The sequence below is a fragment of the Grammomys surdaster genome, unplaced genomic scaffold, assembly GCF_004785775.1.
Source record: "Grammomys surdaster isolate TR1022 unplaced genomic scaffold, NIH_TR_1.0 205, whole genome shotgun sequence".
NCBI classification, from domain to species: domain Eukaryota; kingdom Metazoa; phylum Chordata; class Mammalia; order Rodentia; family Muridae; genus Grammomys; species Grammomys surdaster.
Genome location: NW_021604650.1, coordinates 3,201,342 through 3,214,308, shown reverse-complemented (window position 1 = coordinate 3,214,308; position 12,967 = coordinate 3,201,342).

The window sequence follows — 12,967 nt, the reverse complement described above, 5'->3', positions numbered from 1 at the left end:
AGAAGATGCTGGTTTGAGAGATTCTTGCCTGGCAACGAGTTACCCAAGGAGAAGGGTGGAACAGGGCGTTGGCCGCTTTCCTTTAGAGAAAATTCTTCCTCTGCAGAAGCTGGGATTAGACAGAACAGGCTGTGGCGCTGGCAGAGTGCCTCCCCAGTACACATCCTTGGTGCTCCTTAAAAAAAACATGTCTCTTGGGACCTGAAGCACACCCCTTTCCAGTGCACTCAGAACTCTTGCCCCTGGTCCCCATCTCAGGTGTTCACAGCTAGACATACTGGAGAGGTGGCTTTTACTTCTGGATAAAAAGCTGACATTTTGAAAGTCACTGGAGTCTTTCCCTCCTTTTCACAGCTCTCTCCTTTTTTTTTTTTTTTTTTTTTTTTGGATTTGGTTTTTCGAGACAGGGTTTCTCTGTGTAGCCCTGGCTGTCCTGGAACTCACTCTGTAGACCCGGCTAGCCTCGAACTCTCGAACTCAGAAATCCGCCTGCCTCTGCCTCCCAAATGGTGGGATTAAAGGCGTGCGCCACCACCGCCCGGCTTTTTTTTTTTTTTTTTTAATTTCCCATTGAAAATGTCAGCTCAGCAGAAATGCTCTGCCTTGAAAATACCACTGGAGATGAAGGGTGGAGGAGGAACGATAGCTAATGGCAAATTACTTCAGGTGAGTTGGTTGTCTTGGTTTCCAGCCCTCCTCCTTGGAATGAGCCTCAGGGATAAAGGTACAGGGAACACCCAGCACTGTTCTATATGTAGCCATGTACCTAACAAAGGTAGCCGGAGAAAGAGCTCTCACTATCTAGACCAGAGTTGGGGGAAGCCTTTGATATGAGGGTCCACCTTCAGGACTCCCATGTCTTTTATTTTTGTAATTAGCCAAGGTTTGATACGTTTGCTGAGCCCTGACTCTGCTAGACACACTCTACTTCTTTTTAGCTCCACTTGTTAAAAGTAATCACCTATGTAACAGGTATTATAAACATCGAAAACGAGGCTCCAGGGACAGACTGTTTAACACCCAGTTTGTAAATGTCAAGCCAGAATCTTAAAACAAAAACATCTCTTAAGTCTTCTTCACACTTCTCTACAACTACCCAGTGTTTCTCCCACCTGGATGCGACCTGCTAGCTGCCTGGCGGTTTTGTAGTGTGAGATTATTGATGTTACCATAAAATGCTAACCCCCCCTCTACAAGATCCAAGGAAGCAAGGCAAGTGATATCCTCATCTCCCACAGACCAGGGCTTGAATAAGCCACAGCTTCCACTGAGCTTTCTTACTCATCAGTCTGTGTCTCCAGCCTGTTTTGACATAGTAAGTTATATGCTGTGGGATACCACATTATGAAACCATGTCTACTCAGATTCCTTCCTCTGGCCAGTAAATGCCACAGTCAGAAGGGACTGCTGAGGGGACCACTTATCATCAATAGATTAAGATGTGTGAGTCCCAAAGAAAATAAGTGATTGACTAAGGTAAGGTCACACAGTCAACCAGGTCAACCAAGAAGCCTTTGTGTATAACTGTAAATATCACAGTCCCATCTTTGATACCTTACTTGACATGTTTTCAGGGACTAGTTCTCACTGATCCCTAGACTGTGTCAGGCTGATTGTGTTGCCATTCCTCTGCTTACTCAGAAATTGGATTTGTGTTTCATACCTGCTTCTGATATTGATTGTTCTGAAACACAAACCCCTGCCTGGACAGTAAAGACCCTACTCTAAGAGCCCCAGATTGACTCCAAAACCCCCAAAAGACAAAAAGGCAGCATGAATGGATCTAGAATGTCATAAACAATGCTGCCAGGCAGTGACATTTTAGGAACTGTTAAGATGCTTTTCCCATTTCAATGTGTTTGCTATATGTTTTCTAGACACTCCTTAGATTGTTCCTTACTCTCAAATTCCTCCAGATCATTCACATGGCCTGAAAGAAATCAATCTTAGGAATTTAGACGGAAAGTATTCCTAGAACCCTCCTTGTCACACTGTTGTGAAAGTGGGTTCCTTTGAGGACTTGATCCCATGGGAAACAAGCCACTTTCTACAAGAGGCTGTTTCCCACATAGACAATGAGAAAGGGTTAACTACTTCTCTCAGGTCCTGAGAAAAGTCTGTCCCCCACCAGTTTGCATAACCGGGTTTCCTGAAATGGAACAGGTCCCAGGTGCCTCTCCACTAATCACATCCTTGCAAACGGGGCCATGAGCTCAGATTAGCTCATTCCTTCACCTTCTTGAGGCCTTTTCCACCTGGAGCACAGAATCTGGGGCAACCTCACCACTAACTTCCTATCAGGGGTCAGATCGGGATGCTCCCTCAGAGGGATGGTTAGGGAGCACCAGAGGTCATAGTGGTGCTGACTTCCACACCAGCTCATGGCTATGACATCTGTTCTAAGGTTTGCAGGCAAAAGGCAATACCAAGGCTGACGTAACTAAAATAGTCTCTCTCTGCCCCCATTCCCCATGTTTTCTTCCTCTCCTTCTTAACTGACTGGCTGTGGTGTGGCTGAGTCACGGTCACACAGTCTGATGTCTCAGGTACCTGTAGCAGGTGCCAGGCTGGATTTGTCCTGCCAGCTGATACACACAGAAAGGAAGCTGGCTTTGTGGCCAAGAGTATGGAAACAGCTCAGTAATCTGGTCACATGTAAGCCTATTGGTCTAAAGGTCAGACAATCAGCTGGATTTGAAAGGCAAGTAGGCAAATAGGGACAGAGATTCATCTTCTGGAAGTCCCATTAAAAGGATGTTGATGCCGTAAGTCAGTCTTGGGTCAGTCTTTGAGACCAGCATTCCAAAGTGTGTCAGCAGGAACTTGGGCCTACACAATCTCTGTCCCAGTAAGCTGGAACGTAGCTGAGCTGATTCACTCCCTCTAAAGGAGACTTGATTTTCTCTTCTCTGGCTTTCATGGCTGTCTCTCTTCCCAGCTGCCATTTTCACAAGTTGAGAAGAGGTTACAGGGTCAAAACCCTGAAGGGCCTGGATGCCTACCTCCTTCCCATCTCACCGCTTACTTCAGATGTTAGGTACTAGTTTCCACCATTAAAATAGAAATATCTCCAATGAATACAGTTGAAATAGCATCTATGACACAATATGAGAGTTAGGATATTTAAATTACTAACAATTTTAGAGGCCATTTAATCCAGTATTTTCCAGCCAGAGAAACAATGTTTGTTCCAGTTCCTTCCCTCCTCCTGGACATCCATTCTCTTTCCTGTCTTTTCCTGGTATCCAAGGCAGAGAATCTGCCAGCTTGCACAGTGTACTTAAGATTGGAAAACACTTGACCTATTCCATGTCCCCACTTCCTACAATCGTTAAGCCATTCCTCACTCAGGTTGATATCTAGCATCTACTGAAATGTCTTATATTAGGAAATTCGCCACCATGAACCATTGCACTTTGGGAAGCAGTGGTTTGGAAGGGTTTTTCCATTATAGGCGCTACCATCTTTCCCTATTTCCCTAGCCCCATGTCTTCCACTCATTAGTCACAGATCTGTCCTTTGAAAAACCACAGAGAATCCATCTAATCCCTTCATAAAAGGCCCTGGGGAAGACTTGGGATGGTTATTGTTAATCTGTCATAGTGGTTCATCTGGCCTGAGTGACTGTATTATAGATGACCTGAGCTTGGCACACATGTTGTATCCCTAAAACATTGTATAAACCAGTTTTGTGTGAATCAAATCATTTTAGACAGAGAAGTTGACTCTTTTAAAAACCCTGTTATCAGTTCTTTCATAAACGGAAGTGGGGGCTGGGCATTGAACCCGGGGCTTTATACATGCTGGGCAAGCACTCTACCCCTGAGCTGCATCCTGCTCATTTCATTTTTGAAACAAGCTCTGTCTTACCAAGTTGCCCAGGCTGGCCTTGAGTTCACTTTCTAGGCCAGGCAGGCCATGACCCTCTCATCACACCTCAGTCTCCCAAGCAGCTGGTCTTATAGGCTTGAGAGCCACCAGGCCAGACCTGGACAGTCTTTATCTAATACACAAACCTCCCCTATCCACCTTCCATACAAATCTAAATTTTCATATATTACATTTCCTGAAAGCAAATTTTGCCCCCATATGCAAAATAATGATAATAGGCAAACGTCGCTGAGTATATATCTGGCACCTGGTGTCTCATGCCTGTCATGTTTTATTTAATTTCTCACCACAATGTCCTCCTGCAAAATTATCCAATTTGTTTACAGATGAGGAAATTCAGGCTCAGATAAGCTCATTCCTTTTCTAATGTCACTCAACTAGAAAGTGATAGACTAGAGTTCAAACAAGGCCTTTGAGGCCACAGTCCATTGTCCTTGCCATGAAGAATCTTCAGGTGTGAGTAGAAGAACAACTAAGTATACCACAATGTGAGTGAATTGGGCTAAGACAATGAAAACTGACCTAAATGTCTACAGCTTCAAAGATATACGTAAAACTGACTCTCCTTGGATATGGGCACAGAAGGTTTCCCAGAACAACTCACAAATTCCAGTTCAGCTTAACTGAGGAGCCATCAACAGCTTCCCTTCAGCTATTATTAGTTAATAGATGCTGCCAAATTTATTTTCAGGATATGATTGAGAGCGGACACTTTTCCCTGGGTCTCTAGACTCCCAAGGGTTAGTGGCATGAGCTTTTTAGGAGGAAGAAATGGTTCACTATTGACTGGTAAAAGTTGCTGAATATCATGGTTGATCCCAGCTCGCTCTTAGATGGGTCAAGATCATTCGGATGAGCCCAGTTTTTAATGGCATTTAGGTTTTTGAGTTAAAAATAGTTTGGCAGGGATGGAACATAATAAGTAAGTGCTGTTTCGAATCCAAACTGGGCAGAGATAAATGGATGTAATATCTCAGTGTCCTGCACTTCCAGTTTCCCCATTTAGTCAACACCAGCATGCGCTCTAAGCATTGCCTAGAGCAGAACACAGGCCTTGGGGTTCCTAGAATCCCAAACTTTCCTACTTTGTAAAAGAAAGCTTAAGATGGAACAATTTTCAGTCCCATGTGCCCTATGGCAATTGCCCCCATCTATCAAAAGGCCACGTTGGACTAAAACATTACCTGCAGTTTCAGTGCAGACTTACTTTCGAACACATGTCGATCCTTTGCAAATCATCCCTGAAGCTGGCAAACTGGCATTCTGGTCTGTGGTCTATGGTAGTTACAGTTAATTAAGCCCGTTCTCTGAAAGTGTGTACTACCCTGGGAGCTCACGTTTCTGACCTTTCCTTGGGCAGCAGACTTGTTTAGAATCACAAATCAAAGATGCATGTGGGAAAGAATGTAATTTTCTTTATTTCTCAGCCCCCACTTCTATGAATGGCAGAAAAAGAATGAAGCTGACAAGGTCGAGACAACTCATACAGTCTTGAGCTTTAAACTCTGTCTCTTCAGATCCCTACCAGCTCCATTCTTGAAGTTTTCTACTTGAGGGCTTCTGTGTCACTCTAACGCCAAGGAAGGAGCACCAAGGCCAAGTAGCACATTTCTGTCTTTCTTGTCTGATGAGTGTGGCTTCCTTCAGTTGAGCTTAGCCACTGGATGGTGGGACCACTGAGTCTGCAGCTGAGATCCCTACCGGGTGTCTTCTGTAGTCTCAGTAGCTGAAGCACAGTGATGGTTTCTAACTGTCACCACAGCTCTTCCTGCGACTGCTGAACTCCCATCTGGACACTGGCCTGGGCCATTCACACACCAACCCCACAAGCATCTTGGCTTTTAGTTCCCATCATGCCCTAACACACAGTATAGCTCTAAGGGGATGGGTACCAAGGAACTTTTCAAAATTTCCTCCAAATATCAAGGAGCCAAGGAGATCCAGGCTGAGAGGATGAGATGAAGGAGTGGGGTGGGGTCAACAGGGAGGATTCCACCAGACCTTTGCTGCGTGGGTCTACACAGACAGTACGACCGGTACTCTGAGACCATTGCCCACTACTGCATCAGGTATTTTGACAGACTGTGTCTTCTTAGAGTTCCAGGAACAAAGTAGAGTCCAAGCCTCTTCTGTCCATCACTGTTTGGCTGTGTCAAGGGCATCTGAATACTCTTGCCCTCCTGTCCTCAGCCTTTCCAATGCTGCTCCAGGCCCAGAAACTGTCATCTTTCCAATGTGAAATTCCACATGACTTTTCCAATCAACAGATGATGGAATAATCTCTGAACTTTAGGCTTACTGGATCTGTCTGTCTCTTGATATTTAAAGGAAGCTTCTGGCAAAAAAAAAAAAAACCCTAAAATCTCTCTAAAGCACCTGGCTTTTACAACTGAAGAGCCAAATGTCTCAAGAATATCATCCTGCTGTAGATTTGATTTGATCCAATTTGATTTGATTTGATTTGATTTGATTTGAGACACACTTCTAGGCACATCTTCCTGTCTCAGAGCCTCCTGAGTAGCTGGAACTACAGGAATGCTTCATTCACATGGCCTTGGTATAGCTTTTAAACGCTAAGAATTTAACTCAGATATTTGGGTATTTTGGTAGTGAACCTACTCAGAGAGCAGTCCAGCTTTCTGCTGCCTAAATGATGGAGCATAGGTTAAACATAAGATAGCTGGGGAAGAAAGAAGCTGGGGATGTGGCCCAGTGGTAGAACATCTGCCTAGCATGCATGAGTGAGTCCCTGAATTTCATCCCAAGCGCTATCACACAAACAATAGGGTCATACTATTTAATATGAAAAAATTCAGTTTCATATAATTCCAATACAGAATCCTCTTCCCTCCCAAGGTCTTCTCTCTCATGCATTAGTTTGTTGCATGGCTATCTCCGAGACTATGAAGTATGGGTGTTACCTTTCTTCGTGACACTCACAGCTTCAAAGGGAATGTGACCATTAGGCAATGATGATCCAGTATGGAGTTTTGGATGATGCACCACTGTAATTCCAGAATTGAGGCAGAAGCATGAGAATCACAACTTCAAATCCCAGCATGATCTACACATTGAGTTTCAGGCCAACCTGGCCTACGTACTAAGATCCTGTTTCAAACAAACCAAAAAGTGATATCAAAGTTGAAACCTACACTGAAAGGATGGAGAATGATCTAGATGAAGTAGCAGGTCTATTTTTTTATTTTTTTGTTTTTTTTTCGAGACAGGGTTTCTCTGTGAACCCCTGGCTGTCCTGGAACTCACTCTGTAGACCAGGCTAGCCTCGAACTCTCGAACTCCAAAATCCACCTGCCTCTGCCTCCCAAGTGCTGGGATTAAAGGCGTGTGCCACCACCGCCCAGCCAAGTAGCAGGTCTAAATGCTGCTCCCCACCATGTTTGCAGACAGAATGTAACCAGGCCAGCCTTGAATTCTCTATGTAGTCAAGTTGGCCTTGGGTTGCTTTCTGAGCCTCCTACCTCTGCCTATGAATGCTGGCATTATAGGCCTATGCCACTATGAATAAGCATGTTCAAAAATCTCACACATATTGGGAAATTTCTAGAGTTTCATATGGTTGTGATATAACTTAAGGAGAGATGAGGCTGGAGAAGTACACAGGACATGTGAGCTTTGCTACAAAGCTCTAAGAACTTCAGCAGGTGAATGCTCTGTCAGACTGACGGATTAAACACGCCATTCAAGCTGCCCAGGGAGTAAGATGGTCCAGAAAAGAGACATAGAATAAAAAAAAAGCCTTGAGAAAACACAAACACCCTGGAAGTAAGTGATACACAGAAAAGAAACAGAGAAGAAAGGACCACAGGAATTGAAAATAAAACAACAAGAGTATGGAAACCATAAACAAAGAGTTGTCATCAATGCCAAAAGGACAACAGCTAGCAGCTAGAATAAAAGTAGGATCATTGATGAGCATCTTGTAAGGAGCCTAGAGGAGTACAAGTTATGTCCAGGTTGCAGTAAATCAATTGCATCAGGGGCTGGGAGATCGCTCAGTGGGTGCTTATTGTATAAACATGAGGACCTGGCTTCAGATCCCAGCAGCCATATAAATGCCAGGCATGGGGCAAAATTCCCATTGCACTGAACTGGGGCACTGGGAGAGACAGGCAGATCCCCCCAGCTCAACCACAACTGAAACCTCCAGGTTCAAGAAGAGATTTTCTCAAAAAGTAAGGTGGAAGGTAATAGAAGAAGACACCCAGTGTCCCAGCCTCCACACATACAAGAATGAGTACACGAAGATGGAAATATAGAAGGCGCCGTTTTCTGACATGCAGTATGACTAGATTTAAGCGGGGGAGAATGTATACATACGTGTGTAATTAAATGGATCACACCAGTCTCTACACTGATATCGCTCAAATGGATTTTCTGAATGCAGATTACTTCAAGCCCGAGTAAAATTGACTAATATCTCCACTTGACTCAAAGATACCTTAAATCCAAGGTTCTAAAATCAGAAGCCCCCCCACCAAAAAAACATGGTCATCCTTCCCTTCTTCTACCTGCTCGTTACATCCTTCACAAACCCCTTTCCTCTCCAACGTAGCCATATCAAATTCATCCCTATCCACATCTGACCAGTTTTCCCTAACTATGCAATTCCATCCTCACTGTCCCCGAGTTCCAGCTTCTCTCTTCCCAGCACCAGTGTAATATCCTAACTGGCTTCTTTTCCAAATGGTACCCTCTCCACCTCTTCCCCACATACCAGCTAACCTTTTAGAAAAACAAAGCCATCCCTTTGATATCCTTGTTTTACCCTTTAAAAGCCTCCAGGACACTGAAGGAAAAAAAATCAAAATTCTTTAAATGCTATAGATATCTCTGTTAAAGGCCCAGCTCTCTCCTTCCCCATTTCATTGATCTTGGTAAGGTGTTCTATCAGTGTCTCCATTTTATTATCTGTGAAATAGGCTAATTGTTTAACTCTTCACATTCCCAGAATGTTTTTAAAATGGTGTGGGGGCAGAGTGCTGGCTCAGGGCTTAAGAGCACTTGCCGCTCTTGCAGAAAGCATGAAGATTTGGTTCCCAGCCCCGACCTAGTAGCTCAGAACCAACTGTAACTCCAGTTCCAGGATCTAACACCCTCTGGCCTCTGTGGGCACCAGGCACACATATGGTGGACATATGTACATACAGGCAAAATACCTATGCATATAAAATAAAAAAATCTTTTTAAAAAATTAGATAAGATAGGCTTATATTCAGGAGGCAGAGGCAGGAGAATCCCAATACGTTAGAGGCAGTTTGGTAATTTCATAGTAATTTAGTAATTTAGGTTACCCAGGGTTACACAGTGAGACCCTGAGAGAAAGGAGGAAGGAAGGAGAAGGAGAAGTGTAATGTAAACCTCAAGAACTAGTCATGTTCGTGACTGTTATTACTATTCCTTGTTCTCTGGCTTATCAGTGCTTCTCCTTCCAATCTCAGTCAAATGATGAGAGCCTTCTTTTAGCCCTCTTAAACCAGATTTCTGCTCTCTGCTAAACTGTCTGAAGTTTTCATTCATAACACTGATTGTACTTGTGGTTATAATGAGAAATCATTTGATTACCGTCTGTGATCCCCGTCAGAGGATCACAGACCCTCTTGATCTATGATCAAGATTGTTATAGCTTAATATAGCTGAGGAAGCAGAGCCAATGGGTACAGCGACTCAGGAAGGGTGTGTCTCAGTGTATAATACTAACCAAGCAAGCACAAGGCCATGAGTTCAGTTCCAACCAAGGGAAGGAGATGGAGGGGGGAGAAGGTGGATGATGCCAACACAAACAGGCCATCAACTTCACTTTCTTTTTAAGCTCACACTTAAACATGTTAAAGTGAGCTGGGCAGTGGTGGCTCACGCCTTTAATCCCAGCACTTGGGAGGCAGATTTCTGAGTTTGAGGCCAGTCTGGTCTACAGAGTAAGTTCCAGGACAGCCAAGGCTATATAGAGAAACCCTGTCACAAACAAACAAACAAACAAACAAACAAACACATGTTAAAGTGCTCACCAGGAGTGAGGGGCATGAGGGTGTGGGAGGGGATGAGATTTAGAGCAGGAGCCAGAAGAATTACTTGAGAGAAGACTGGAAACACCCTTCAGTAGTACAGAAAGCTGAAAATCTGGCTCTAGCTCTAGGCATGACATAGCCAAGACCTTCCCATGAGCCGTGCTTAGCCTAAGCAGGAAACTTGAATCCTTTGAGCAGCTCAGCACGCTAGGTAGATATCACTCCATTCACTCTGGAAACTCACAGGAAAAGGAAGCAGAGGTTCTCTTTGTCATTGACTGTACTGATTCACTACAGTGAAAAAGAACAAGTTTCCAAAGCAACCCAGTCGCAGAGCTAAGACAAGTGATCTCAGCATTCCATTTACTGAGCATGCTTTCTTTCCAAATTGGGAAACAGTACAGAAAAGTAGGACTCTGGTAAAATAATGGCTTCTGTGGACTGAGGGCTTACTATGGGTGGAATGCTGTTCTAGTACTTTACCTGCAATAATTCACCTGACCCTCACGTCTTAAAGGCTAGGAAACCAAAGAAGCTAAGTACATATCTGAGGTCATACTACAAAACCAGGTTTCATTTATTTTACTTATTTATTTAGAGGCAAGTCTCACTTTGTAGTCCAGGCTGATCCTGTAAGCTTCAAGCTTCAGCCAGCTGAGTGCTTGACTTACATGTGTGAACCACCACTCACAGTTCCCAACTAAATATTAATGTCAGGGTATCCAACTCCAATGCCAGTGCTGCCTCCCCACACACCTCTGGTACTAGGGACTGAACTCAAGGCCTTGTGCATGCAAGGCAAATGATCTACCACTGAGCTACCCCAGACCCCAAATCCATACTTTTAATTATTCTGCCCCACTCTTTCTCTGAACAAACTAAGAATCAGAAGATAAGGAGTCTCTGCCGTGAATTAATTTGGTTAATTTGAACTTCCACTTAGGTGTCTGAATATCATTTTGATTATTAATAAAAATGAAAGTTAGAATGCTTATAAGGCTTTTCAAAAGATTATGCAATGCTGGAATGAAGAATCAATCTATAAACACTATTCTTTAGGTCAATCACAGGACCTAATATCACCATTGCCTCCTCTAACCCCAACCTAACAGGCTGTTTCTGAGACCCTCAGATCCCAGAACCTGAGCAGCAGCAATGAATGGTTTGCAGTCTGTCTGATGCTGAGCTGATTCCCATCTCATCAGTTTTAGTGTCTCCTGGCCATGTTTCCATGATGACCATTATGTACACCTTGGTCTATTCCTGAACATCCTAAATACTCTGACTCTGGGGACAGAAGAAGCACGTGTTTACACTCCTGGAAGGAATGACGTAGTTTTTTGTTTTGTTTGTAGTTCTGGCTGGGCTGGAATTCCCACGTAGAGCAGGCTGGCTTTGAACTCAGGGATTTGTCTGCCCCTGCCTTCTTTCTGAATTCTGGGATTAAAGGTGTAGCACCTTTTACACAAGTGACTTTTTAAAAAATCACAAATACCCTGAAATACAGTTTACAAACGGTTAAATTCTGGTTTAATGATAGAATCTCAGATCTGATTAAGAATCTAACAAAGCTCCTTAGTCCCTCCCCAACCCACTTTATACATGAGGAAAATCAAGGCCAGATAGATGAAACAATACTACTTTTTGGTGGTGGTAGCAAGATTTTGTTTTACCTTGTAGATTTTTTTAAAACTACATTTAACACAGTGATTTCACTTTGTGAAAATCATACCTGGAAAGTAGTGCGATTACATGTAGCTGTTTTAGTTATGCATACCTTTCCAGAAAGAAGCAAAATGCTAAAATTTCATTAACAATAAAGGTATTTTAATACCCTAAGCTCAATAATTCACTGAAAGAGCATTTCTTTTGTTGCCCTTACTTGTCCATCTCAGACATTCCTAGTGTATGAAAGGGCCTATCTCTTCTCAGGAGTATATAACCCAAAGGCTCTCTACAAAATCCATCTTTTTTTTTTTCCTTCTGGTTCCTTCCTGAGCTTAGTTAGCTCTCCAATCTGGAAGAACAGTACTTGCAGAGCTGGAGTGGGGGTGGGAGTGTCACATGATATAACGCACTTTTAGCACCCACTGCTAGCACCCACTCTGTGCATTTGCTCTGATTTGGGCATATTTCCTTCCTCTCCTAAGCAGATAGCAGCTCACCTTGGTTAATGCCACTAAACCGTAGACCACTCCGCTGCTAATAAACCAGGAAGAAACCCGGCCGTGCTAGGACTAGAAATGTCCATCCCTGCCCCCAACCCCCTTAAGACAGTGACTAGGCCAGAATTCTCCTGGCTGATAAATGAGAGGAGCTGAGGAGCCGCTGTGATGACGGTTCCAAGAATCTGATTTGTGAGAAGGCGAATCTCCAGGAGCACCATGGAGATGCTTTTGGAAAGCGGGCCAGCCTACCTGCCGGAAGGAGGACGAGAGAAAGGGGGCAAGGCAGAGAGAAACGCTTAAGCGAGATGGCCTGGAGGTGCCCAAAAAGGGACATTTGAAAAGGAAACGGAGGCCGCATCTCGGGGAAACCTCGGAGGTAAGTGACATTTAAAAGGGTTGCGCATCCAGGCAAAAGCGCGACAGAGACAAAGGTGGAATGTCCAAACTGGGAAGAATAAGGCTGGTTAACTGTGGGTGGTACCCAGACGCCCAAGGGTGTCGCGGGGCTGGAGAGGACCGGATGGTGGGGGTCAAGCGGGGCATCCACGCGGAAGACAGTGGGGGGTCGGGAACTGGCCGAAGGAGCGGCTGTCCTGCATTTGCCCCGGGGAAGGTCAGAGACCCCCTACCGGAGAACCACTGCAGGAACCTAGAGGGGCCACGGTTGCCATGGCGCCGGGTGGGGAGGGGGTGACTTGCGCCCCGCCCCAAGCCCCGCGGGGCCGCGAGCTCCAGATGGTCCCCGGCCTCCCGCGGGAGCCGGCGGCCTGCGGCAGGGGGAGGCTATTGTCCTCCTTCCGCGGCGCCGCAGTCCCGCCGCTCGCGCCCGCGCGCAGCCGCCACGCGCCCCGCGGCCGCCGGCCCCGCGCGCCCCCCGATCTA